This window comes from Hibiscus syriacus, unplaced genomic scaffold (assembly GCF_006381635.1).
Source record: "Hibiscus syriacus cultivar Baekdansim isolate YM2019G1 unplaced genomic scaffold, ASM638163v2 tig00008386_pilon, whole genome shotgun sequence".
NCBI classification, from domain to species: Eukaryota; Viridiplantae; Streptophyta; class Magnoliopsida; order Malvales; family Malvaceae; genus Hibiscus; species Hibiscus syriacus.
In genome coordinates this window covers 152,472-165,482 of record NW_024062163.1, presented here as the reverse complement: position 1 = coordinate 165,482, position 13,011 = coordinate 152,472, and the positions used below count along the sequence as shown (strand labels likewise).

The 13,011-nt window shown below is 34.0% G+C and overlaps 1 long non-coding RNA gene across 1 annotated transcript; it reads left to right on the top strand.

Moving 5' to 3' along the window:
* Window positions 1–11,797: 11,797 nt before the first annotated feature.
* LOC120202256 lies at window positions 11,798–12,010 on the top strand. Its single transcript, XR_005523720.1, has 2 exons — window positions 11,798–11,829; window positions 11,909–12,010. It is a non-coding gene; the product is annotated as an uncharacterized LOC120202256 (long non-coding RNA).
* The last annotated feature ends 1,001 nt before the right edge of the window (window positions 12,011–13,011 follow it).

Here is a 13,011-nt window from a genome sequence, read left to right as displayed (position 1 = left end):
AATATTTCATGTTGAATCTTCAAAGATGCCCCAAATGTTCCTCATTTCTTGCTTCAGCATTGATTCTGAGCATGAGTTTTGTGTCTAAGAGTCACATGTCATTTACCAAGATCCACTCTAGAGAGATTGTCTTGTTTGAAAAAAATGTTTTTCTTTCTCTTTTAATATCAATTAAAAGAGTTTCAAAAAATGTTTAATCCCAAGTTTTAAAAATATTGCCCCTTTCACAGTTTTACAATTGAGACAAATCATAAAACTAGAGTTCATTGGATATCAAAGAATTAATTACAATGTTAATACTTCAATAAATTATAGCTATTTGACAAGTGTCAAGATCAAAGCTATCTTTGAGAGATGGTCAAGTAAGGAAAGGATAAAAAGTCTCAGGTCATTGTGTTTGGTCAAAGGTTTGGCATTTGATGCTCAAAGGATTGATGGGGTAGCTTGCATGCTTCTCTACTAGAAGTGTTCTCTGACTCCCAACCTTCGTTGTCACACTCGGATTGTGCGATGCCTTATCAAAGAATTTGTGTGATCGCTTCAGTTGCACAATTTTTATATTCGAGCCGCCTTTTCAGGTTTTCAACTCGAATCCTCATTTGGTTTCAAGACGTTATTCAGGATTTACGTCTTGAACCCCCCCTTTGTTATTTTTCTCTACCATACATTAATTACATTATTTTTTTGCAAACAAAGATTAATCCTGATGGGCGGGATGAAATCTGAAGATAGTCTCTTCTATTTAGAAATCCATGTATGATTAGAAGGGACTTTTAAGGCACGTAATGTAGGCCAGGGTTCGTGGTTATGAAAGAAAAGGATAAATAGGCCCAAACAAGTGTTTCAGGGTATTGAACCAAGGATCAATTCATTCTGATGCCATCGATCTTGTCTTGCTCAAAATGTCTCTTTCTCTTGATGCTCTATGATCTTCGAGTGAAGGGATTCAGTGATTCGGTAATGATTGTGCTTGATCAATCTCATTGAAGCTTGATGCACCATTTTTCTTTAGGGATTTTTTGCATGTACTTTTTGTTCCCTTTTTTATTTTTGTTCTTTCTTTTTTGTTCTTGTTTTTTCCTTTTTTGCTTCTTTTCTTTTTTCTTTTTGCCCTTTTTGTTCTGATTGAATCATCGCACTTGGCATTTGGTTCACCTTTCGGTATCTCATCTGAATCAATGTCTTCACTCATGTGAGCAGATTTTCTCCACCTTGCCCCCCAGTGTGGAGGGTGATCCTTGGTTAGGGTTGAATCAGAAGAAAAAAAATACTATAGGCTCAAAAGGGGACGCAAGGGATATATATTTTCTCCTGTTGTGAAGGGATAAAGAAAGAAAGCCGTTCATCATTTCATACATGTAAGTCTTCACAGAAGAGGTATCCCCAGGGGGATAGATTTTCAGGATTAATTCTATTCACATGAAAACAGTGCAATTAATGCATGATAGAATTATTTCGAATGAATTATTTTTTCTGCTCCTTGCTCCCAACATGTCTCAATGTTCAGGCTCCTGGTGAGATGCCCCAAACTGTATCTTGGAAGAATGCTCATGTTCAAATGAACAACTCAATGCCTTGGGTTTTATTGGTAAAAAAGGTTAATTTTGAGTCTAAAAAGACAGTTGTGTGATCTTATTGACTCAAAGAAAGGTGTGGGTGTATCAAAAAGATAAAGGTAATGTTCAAGAATTTCAAATGGAGGTAATGTCAAAATTTGGTTTTTTGATAATGACAATGAGTTATTTTGGGTAAAGAATCAAGGTGTTTTATTCTAGGGTTTGAGACAGGGTAAGAAAGGTCTAATCTTGTCATATGTCAAAAATCTATAATTCTTGAAGAATTAAAAGAATCCTCAATTCATTTAATATTCAAAGAACTAAAGATTAAAATTTGTTCAATTGCTCCACCTTAGAAAGTAACATGAATTCAATCGTTTAAAAGATGTGTTCAAACAAAATAATCCTCTAAGTGCAAATGGTATATGCCATGCCCCCTTCTTCGGCAAGCGCCTTACAGTTTTCAGAAGAATGTTTGGGAATCCTTATGTGGCAACAACTTCAACATCGTAGCCCTTAGGAGATGGGTACTCTTTTCTCAGATCATCCTGGCAGGCTTAGTCCTACAATCAGCTGATCCAGCTCCCCCTGTACTGATTTCAGTTTTTCTTTAATTGTTAAAATCTGGCTTCCATGTGGTGTAATGTGGTTAAGACCACTTCATCGAATCCTCCGTGATTTAATTTCATGTTTATGAAAATGCTTAAAAATGTAGATGAAGATGCAAAAATGCAAGAATGCAAGAATGCATGAAATGTTCGAGGCATTGATCCAAGAAATGTGACTGTTATTATGAATAATCCTTATTGGGGACAAAAATGTTTTATCTTTTAAGAGAAAAAAATATCCTGACAGCTTCTGACATGTTGACTAGTCTTCTGCTTTCGTCTTTCACCGGTTGAATAACCTGTCGAACCGCTCCGGCCTCTCTGGATGAACCGTGAAAATGTTGAGTTGTTTTTTGTACTGGTCCAAGAAGTCTCGAATGATCGCATCTCGAGCATTTACTTTTGTTGAGCCTGTTCCCAACGAATTCGTCATTGGAGCCCTTAATTGATAGGAACTATGTGAAGTTCATTAATCTGTTTCTTGAATTCGCCGGCAATGGTCTCCAATTTCAGCTATCATTTTACCATAGTTGTGTTCAAAGGGACTTCCGAGATACATAACCTTCATCTTGCCCCTGCAACCTTTGCCAGTCAGTTCTTCAAAGATAAGCTTTCATTGTGCTTGATGTAGACCCGGTTCATTTTGGGTCTTTTATAATGTAGCAGAGTGATATACTCTTCAATTGTGGGCACCACGTCTTCTGGATTGAATGTGACATATAGTCGCCTTGTAGACTATCCTCTGTATTTTCATCTCTTGTATTACAACACCTTTGTCCATGGATTCAGATTATTCGAGTTTTAACAAACATTTTTTAGTGGATCAATAACCTCTTTTTAATGATGCAAGTGATGAAAATAAAATAAAATAAAGATGAAAAGAGTTAGTGAGGTGAAAAATAATCAAAAACGATCATAAAAATGAAAGTCCTACCCCATATGATATCTACCCCACATGCTTATTATTCCTACCCGGACATGATCTCTATCCCGCATGCTAATTTCAAACAAATCCTAACCGCATATTTGTCTAGTTCGCATGCTTTGAACAGAGAGTAAAGCATGAAATAAAACAGCCTAGGGTTTGAAGTGAGGTTTTGGGGTGGGCTCTAATTCTCCATAGTCTCCCGGTTTAGGTTCTAAAAAAACGGTACCCGAGTTCTCCTTGCTGGTGCCCCTTTGGGCTTGCCAGACCTTTAGTCCTAAACCCATCACAGGTTTATGTGGACTAAGTTAAACTCGAGAGGACATATTCCCTTATGTCTATGCGGAGAATAAATTCACACGAAGACATAAGGTATATGAATCCCGAAGGCTACTTGCTAGGCATATGCGGTGAATAAATTCACACGAATGCGTCGCTTTCACCCCCACTTAAAACGGGTTCATAGCTCGGGTTTAGAGCCTTAGATGAAAAAAGACTTTAAGGGCTGAAATCATTGAGAAAACGGTTAGTACAACTAATTACTCGAAAATATAATCAAAAGTAAGTAATAAGGATCGAAATGTTACCTTAAAATTTAAACTTACCATTTCCATTAAAAAGACAACTGGAAATTACCTTAGCTTGACTCACTTACCTGTGTCCCCAGTGGAGTCGCCAAGCTGTCGTAACCGTCTTTCGGTTGGGCCCCGGAATTGGGCTTCGACTTGAAAAATGTGATTGGAGTCGCCACCGATTATTTATTAAAAAAATAAATAGGTTAATCGGATACCTTATATCTTACCTGATCTGCGTCTTACCAAAGATATGTCGGATTCGGGAGTCGATTACGGTCAAGGAAGGATTAGCACCCTTGAACCGCCCTTTCGGTACTACGTAATTTGCCGGTTGTCTTAAATTAAGAAAATTGTAATTTAAAATTAAAAGGTAAAAATACGATCAAAATTACTTACCTTAGATAGTTTTAAAGGTGTGGCCTTAAGAAGGTCAAAAAACCATGTTAGATAAAAAGGTAATAGATAAAAAGGTAAGAAATAAATAAATTAATTAAATTAAAATAAAGAGAAAACAAATTAAATAAAAGATAAGATAAAGAAAACAAAGATAAAATAGTAAGTAAAATAAATATAAAAAATAAAGAAAAAGAAGAAAAAAATATAGAAATAAAACAAATAAATAAAATAATAATAAAAAAGTAAAAATAATATATATATAAAATAAAAAAAAAAAAGTAAATATATATATATATATATAAATTAATAAAACTGATAATAAAAAATAATATATTTATATATATAATCTAAAAAAAATAAAAATATATACTAAATTAAAAAAGAAAATACATAAAATGTAAAAAAAAATATTACATGAAAAAAAAGAAAAAAAATAACAAAACAATTAAATAAAATGAGTAACAAGGGAAATGTGCTTATAAATAAAGTTAAATAAATAAAATAATAATACTTAAAACGTAAATGTAAGAGACCAAATCAAAAGTAAAAAATATACTACCTTTTATTTATTTTTCGAATCGTTTACAATAGTTTTGCCTTTGTATCTTCTCGTGCTTTCCTCTATGTTTTGTGTGTAAATCGTGTCTTACAATGGTGAGTTACAATGGCTATTTATAGTGCTTGTGGATCCTATCTTTAGGAGTTTAAATCATAAAATTATATCCTATTTTTTGAATCCTAGCAAAATTCTATCATATCTTTAGGAGTTTGAATCCTAAAATTCTATCCTATTTTTAGGAGTTTGAATCCTAGTAGGACGAAAAATGTGTGTTGACAGGGTGATCGAAAAAATCAGGAGTCTTGTCATGTATGCGAAAAATCTCGATGGATGAGTAGGGAGTCAGAAAATGTTATTGAGGATGAAGCTCAAGCACCATCAAGAAAGAAACCGGTCAAGATTCTCTGATATTTTCCTCTCATACTTAGGCTACAAAGATTGTTTATGTCCTCCAAGACTGTTGAGTCTATGAGGTGACATCATGATGACAGAACCGATGATGGATTATTACGGCATCATATAGATTCTTTAGCTTGGAAGTCATTTGACAATAAGTATCCAAGTTTTGTGAGAGATCCTCGAAATATCAGGCTCAGTTTTGCAACTAATGGGTTTAATCCATTCAAAATCATGAGTACTTCGTATAGTACTTGGTCTGTTGTACTTGTTTCATACAATTTGCCTCCCTGGATTTGCATGAAACAATCATCTTTCATGTTATCCATGATAATCCCCGGCAAGAAAGGCCCCGAAAATGATATTGATATTTACATGCAACCGCTAATTGCAGAGTTGAAACAGTTATGGGAAGGGGTCGAAACGTACGATGTGTTGACGAAGGAGAACTTTAATTTACGTGTGACTTTATTATGGACAATTAATGATTTTCCTGCATATGAAAATTTATCTGGTTGGAGTACCAAAGGTCGTTATGATTGTCCTTGTTGTGCTGCACAAACATGTTCGAAGTGGTTGGTTAATGGAAAGAAGTTCTCTTATATGAGACATCGTATGTGGTTACCTGATAATCATAGATTTGGATGTCAAAAAAATATGTTTGATGGTGATGAAGAGTTTCGAAATGCTTCTGACCAAATAACCGGCTCTGAAATATTCAGAATGTTGAAAAATATCAATTTTACTTATGGAAAGATGAATCAACCAAGTAGTACACGATCAAAGAAAAAGTAAAAGTATGTCAATGAAGATGTTGAAGTTGACGAACAAACTGATGATGAGTCTGATGAAGAGGATGATCCAAATGAGGTAGACTTGTGGAAAAAGAGGAGTATATTCTTCGAGTTGCCTTATTGGAAAAAGCATATTTTGAGACATAATCTTGATGTAATGCATATTGAGAAGAATGTTTGTGAGAATATTATCGGGACTATTCTGAATTATGGCAGAAAATCTAAAGATAATCTTAAGAGTCGACTTGACTTAGTGGAGATGGGAATTCGGCATGATCTTCATCCGTAATTACATCCGAATGGAAGATATTTCTTGTCACCTTCTATTTTTTTCTCTTTCGAATGAAGAAAAAGAAGTGTTTTGCATAGTGTTGAAGGATATAAAGGTCCCATATGGGTATGCATCAAACATTTCTCGATGTGTCAGTGTTAAAGATCGAAGACTTTATGGTTTAAAGTCACATGATTATCACATATTAATGCAAGATTTACTCCTAGTAGTTGTTCGCGGTTGCATGTCAAGTAAGGTGACGCCTTGTATCATTGAACTTTCTAATATAATGAAAGCCATATGTGGGAAAGTTATAATGGTTGAAGAACTTGATAAACTACAAGATCGAGACGCCTTGACTTCATGCAACTTGGAGAAGATATTTCTGCCTTCATTCTTCACAATTATGGTGCATCTGCTAATTCATCTTCCTCATAAAGCAAAAGTTGGTGGACCAGTTTTCTATTGATGGATGTACCCTATAGAGAGGTGTTAATTGAATTACACGTTTCAAATTACTACTGATTATACCTTTTAATAAAATGTATTTACGTAGTATGTTGTTTTGTGTATAGGTTCTTGGGCAAGTTGAAGTCTTATTGTCGTAATAAGCGATATCTGGAGGACCAATTGCTGAAGGGTATTTGGAAGAGGAATGTATGACATTTTGCTCTAGATATTTGGAAGATGTTGAAACAAGATGGAATAGACCAAATCAAAATGATGTGTTAAGTACTGATAACTTTCCTCAACATTATTTGTTTGGAAGTTATGGTCAACCATTAGGGAAAGTTGAAATTGCACACTTAGATGACACGTCTTGGGTACAAGCACACCGATATGTTATTTTCCATCATGATTCAATAGATCCCTTTCGCACGTAAGTCTTTCGGACCCAAGCTATATGAAATCTCCTAATCTTTTATATATATCAATTTTTAACGACATAATATAATTTATAGTGAGTTTAAAGAAGTCTTGAGATCTCATGCACTCTCCCGAAGATTAAATCAGCGAGAGCTACATAAGTTATTCACAGAAACTTTTCATGAATGGTTAGGCCAGACGGTAAGAAACTAAATCTTACGCAACACTTATAAAAAATATATGTCTTGCTTTTTATATCAACATCAATGCAAATTAATTCACCATTCATGTGTAATAGGTTTGGAGTGGGAGAGAAGTTAGTGAAGATGTTAAATGGATTTCTCAAGGTCCGAATATAATAGTTAAAAGATAAAATACCTTCCTCATTAATGGGTTCAGGTTCCACACGAAATCTTGTGAAAGAATAAGGAGGACACAAAATTGTGGAGTCGTAGTTACTTCGTCAACTACAAGTTATGCTACTATCAGGGATAATAATCTGCAGGAGGGAGAGGTCGATTATTATGGAAATCTTACGGGCATTATTGAGTTAGATTATTATGGAAAACGAAAGGTTGTGCTGTTTCGGTGTGATTGAGTTAATGTAAATAGATGCATAAAAAGAGATAAATTCGGGTTTACAATGGTGAATTTCTCTCGATTAATTCATACGGGTCAACATTTGATGGATAAACCATATGTATTTTCTTCTCAAGTGAAACAAGTATTTTATTGTCATTATCCAATGGATACGGTTGGTATGTTGTGCTCCGAAATACTCCCAGATACTTGATAGACATCGAGGATGGAAGTAGAGATGAAATTGAAACAAGATCAGAATGTTTACCTCTACTACCACAAAACTTAGATGAAACTATCATAAAAACAACACAATTTCAATGGGTTCGGGAGGACGTTGATGAAGATATTTATGACACCTGACATTATATAAGAATGCTTACGATTTTATATCTTCATATATTTATTTATAATGTTATAACCTTTAACATGTTGTCTTTCAATATATTCATTAATTAATTCGTTTTTTTATTACACATGTTTGTTTATTACAGATATCATGCCGAGCAGAAAATAACTGATTTGCGGGTTGTTTGAGCTTCTGAAGACCATGAAGAAAGAAATAACGAGGAATCGAATGCACCTGAGTCTTCCGAAGTTCCTGAAACTGTTGAAGAAGAAGTATATATTCAAGGTAATAATCGAAACTTTATTTAATACTTTGTTCATTTTCAAAACTGACATTTAATAATTTCTTATATAGTTGAAAATGCTGGAACACGCAAGACTCGAGGACGTACAACTTTGAAGGAATTATATCAACTTCCTCCTGGGCATCGTGTCATAGTTTCAAGAAACGATGTCGGCCAACCTATTGGCCCAGAATCACGTCTTCTAGCAGGCTACTTAGGCATAGTTGGACGTAATGCGAATCTGTTACCGATCAATTATGAGTCGTGGCGCGAAATGCCTAATAGTAACAAAAATCAGGCTTTGGATTTTGTGAAGGTAATAATGTATTTATGATAGTTTCATCTATAGAAATTCAATACTAATGTATACTTATGGTGCACACTTATTTGCTGTATAGGAGAAATTTTCTTTAGAGGTCTCTGACGATTATGTGAAGCAAGCTGTCGAAACGGTCTTTTTCATGAGGGCGAGATTTCGAAAACCATGTCATTTTTAATTATTCTCTTTACGATTGATTTTTCAATTAAAAAAAATGTGATTTTATAAAACCTCTCGTTTCGAAAATTTGGAAATTCCTTTACAATAAAAAACATGTGGTTAGAGGAGTCACCTCTAATATTTGATTAGGGTGTGATTGGGCACCCAAAAACATTGTCATTTTATAAAAAAATAATTTTAATGAAAACGACAAATTTGCGGTCTACATTACCAAAATCCGGGTTCGGGAGTCGATTACGTGTGGGGAAGGATTAGCATCCCCACATCGCCCTAAATCGGTACCTAGTCGATTAATTAATGTCTTTGCAACGAATTTCACAAGTTCGAATTTAATTTGATTTATGATCCCTTAAAACAACAAAAATGCAAATTTTATAACATTCAATAGCAACAAAATAGATTTAATTCAAGTTACCAAACCATGAGAAAGATAAAGAATATTCAATTATTTACAAATATTGAGACTAGACCTTTAGGTGAGTTCTAATGATCTTTTTTTCAATGAATTTAAATAACCGAATATTTCTTTTTCTTTCATTCACAAATTTTAAGGTGATGAATAAATTCTTTTGGCGCCACTGATGGGATACACTTTAAAATCAACGAAAATAGCTTTCTAGTGAGTTAAGAAAAAGCATTCCGACAATTTTAAATTAAAAGGGTATTACCCTTAATCAAATTATGTAACCAGGTCCGGTGAAGCACATGTGGCTATCATGCAAAACTTAATTAAAAAGTAAACATTTACATATTAATCAATATTAAAAAATAAATTAATATTTACAAATAAAAAGAAATAAATAAATATATTTTAACTAAGATTAATAAACTCTATATAAGTGTATATAAAAAAATCATACATAAATATGACTAAAATATTACATAATGAAACCGAAATGAAACTATGATTAATATAATGGACTAAAAATATAAGAAACCCAAACATACCCACAACCAAAATGCAACATGTAAAAATTTAAAGGTCTAATGTCTAAATGATAAAAACAAAATAACCAACATTTATGACTAAAATTAAATAAGCATGAAATACAAAGATCAAATTAAAACACAACAAATTAGATTTAAAGACTAAAACGCCAATTAACCAAAATTACATGCTAAATGCGGAAACAAACAAAAAAAGAAAAATAACATAAACTGATGACCTAAAAAATAAACACTTACAAATATGAAGATCAAATTAAAAACTTGGAAATTTTGATTTAATGACTAAAACTAAATGCGCGCAACAATTGAGAACTAAATTAAAAACAAAAAAGATTTTACCCGAGGACTAAAATATAACATGCAAAAACTAGAAGACCGAATGTGCAAACGAAAGAAAATAAATCCCCTGGCATTCAGGACTAAAGCCAAATGTGCATAAAAGATAAAGACCATATTACGAAGCAAACAAGAGTCGACTTCAGGACCAAAATGTAAATCAACGACATATGTACAGTGACCTAAATAGAAAAACTAGAAACTAATGACCAACATAAGCAAAAGCAATAATTAAAACCCCAAGCATAAACATCATTTTTTACAAAAGCATTCAATAGGGACAGAAACGAAATTAATCAAAATAAGGAGCCAAAGAGAGTTTCATTCAAAATTATGATGATTACAGGCACAATACTACCAACATATTAACATACATGTGCACCCACAGAACACCATGATTCACGGAAAATATGGATAGAAAAAAAACAATTATTTGCTTCAACCAATTAAATAAAAGGTGCCTATCGTTTTTAAATACTTTCAATGATATTTAATAAGAGCTCACTAATCTCGTGTTTTGCTTACAATCGACAACCTGTACCCATGCTCGAACCTCAAAAACCACTTTTTTGAGGAGCACATAAACCGATGAATGCTATTGAATATACCAGAAACAACATTTGGTTTTCATTGAAAACCATAATTGAATAGAATTATCAAATACCTCATACGTCAGACCAAACATTCAATATGAATCTGAACTTATGATGCAGCAGCAGCTATTGATGTCCTCTCCATTTTCCCCTTTTCGATCTCTGCTCTCCTCTGTTCAGAATGCAACCGTCTTGTCTTCCTTCCTCTTCTGTGAATTCCCTGCTAATGGTTGATGGCTATCCCCCTGTTCCGTTGAAAACCGAGCCCCCTTCCTGTTGTGAATTCTCGTTCTGTTCTTGATGGCTCCCCTATTTGATATTTTGCTCGTGTCCCCTACTGTTTTCTGTTTTTGATAACCGCTCGTGGTTCTCCCTCTCGTGTTCGTCAGTTTTCTACGTTGATTTCTGGTCGACTTTTTTCCCCTCCTTTACTGCTGTTTTTTGGTCGTTTTATTTCTTTTTTCCACCGAAAGCCTCTTGTCCTCTTCTTGCATATTTTCTTTGTTGGTTGTTGAGATTAAGATGGGATTACGTGAAATCATCCCCTAATTTTCGGGGTTATGTGTTTGGTTTTGACTTAAGGTTGCTTGCTTGCAGATTTCATGTGGGAGGCTGCACGTGGGAGCTGGAAATGATGCAAAATGGGTTAGGTCTTGAAACTGGGTCAAACTTGGGCCTACTCTGCTTTGTGGGCTCGGGTCTTGTAATTGTTGTTGTAATTATTTGTACTCTAGTTGGGCTTGTAAGATGTAAATAGACTTTAGACACTTAATTTGCATCGAATTTCAATTTGTGTCTCGATTTCCATATACGATTACAATTTCAATTGAGCACCTAAAGCTTCCAAAAGCAAACTTCCACGCTTCATCATTTGAAATAATTCTTCATCGAGCACCAACACCTTCAAATTATTTCCCGATCATCTTTAAATGAAATTAAAATGTCCGGTCAAAATTAGGGTATTACACAAGCGTTAGGGAAGAGATGGAGGGACCACAAGAGCTCCTTAAAGAAGAAATACTTCAAGAATGATCTCAACCTTGAAGAGAAGCTGCAAACAGTTCTACATGGAATGCTCAGGTAACAATGGGAAGATGCAGTCAGATTTTGGAGTTCACAAAAATGACAGGTATGATGTATTTTTCAGAAATAATTGTAACGAATTATAAATTATCATTAAAAGCGGTTGTTTGATATTGTAGGACCGAGAGCATGTTGGTGCTGCTAGCAGGCAACATCAAAAGTTTACGCACACGGATGGATCGAAGAGTTTTGCTTGTATAGCTAATGAGGAGGTATTATAGATTATTGACATTGTTTTTTGTATTCCATGTACATACTAACTCATAGTAACTATATTATGGTACATTGTAGGAAAATACATCCGGTTCTAAAGTTGGTCGAATCCAACTATTCGACATGACACGTACGAAGAAGGATGGCCTCCTATGACTACTGAAGCTGCAGAAATTATGGTACGTTTATTGGGTAGATGTTTTAAATTTACCTGACTTTATTTATATTTCTACCATGACATTTTTTATTTTAATTAATTATTCACCTTATTTTTAGGAAAAATTGAGGGAGAAAAGGACGGAGTATCATGCTACTGGTTAGAGTCAAGGTCTTGTTAATGATGATGACATTGAAAACCGAGCTATTAATGACGTTTTGGATCCTGAAAGATATGGCCGGGTGCATTGTCAAGGATAATTTGTTACACCCGCCAAATATTTTGGATCTAGTTCATCACAGTACATGTCATCACAGTCTCAATCTTCCCAATTAGAAGTTAGTCGTTTAAAACAAAAGTTGGCTAAGATGGATCAACAAATGGCTAACTTGAAAGCGGAAAATGAAGCAAGAGAAGCAGCTGCAGCACAGAGAGAAGCAACATATCAACAGAGATGTGAAAAATTTGAAAAACGACTCAATGATATTATGCATATGATACATAAAACTCAACCTCAAAATCCACCATCATAGTCTCATTTATGTTATCAGCATTCTGTTAATGTTATTGAACGTTGTTTAACTGAACTTATATTACGTTAATGAAAACTTTTATTTATTATATTGGATTTGATGTTGCTTGTTATGGATATAGAGTTTGATGTTATTGTTGTCATGTTTGTTGGATAATGGAACAGGTTAAAAAATAGATTTGGGGTAATCGACAATAATTTTTTAATTTGTTAAATTCTGAGTTATTTAGCGGCGTTTGTAACAAAAAACGTTGCAATATATCATACATTTAACAACGTTTGTATAAAAAAAATGCCATAAAATATTAACAACTATTGCGGCGTTTTTTGTAACAAACGTCGCTATATATCAACATTTAGCCGCGTTTGTATACTAAAAATGCCGCTATATACCAGATCTTTAGCGGCGTTTCATCCTAAAAACGCCACTATATACCAGACCTTTAGCAACATTTGTATCCAAAAAACGCCGCTAAATCTCAAAACATATCG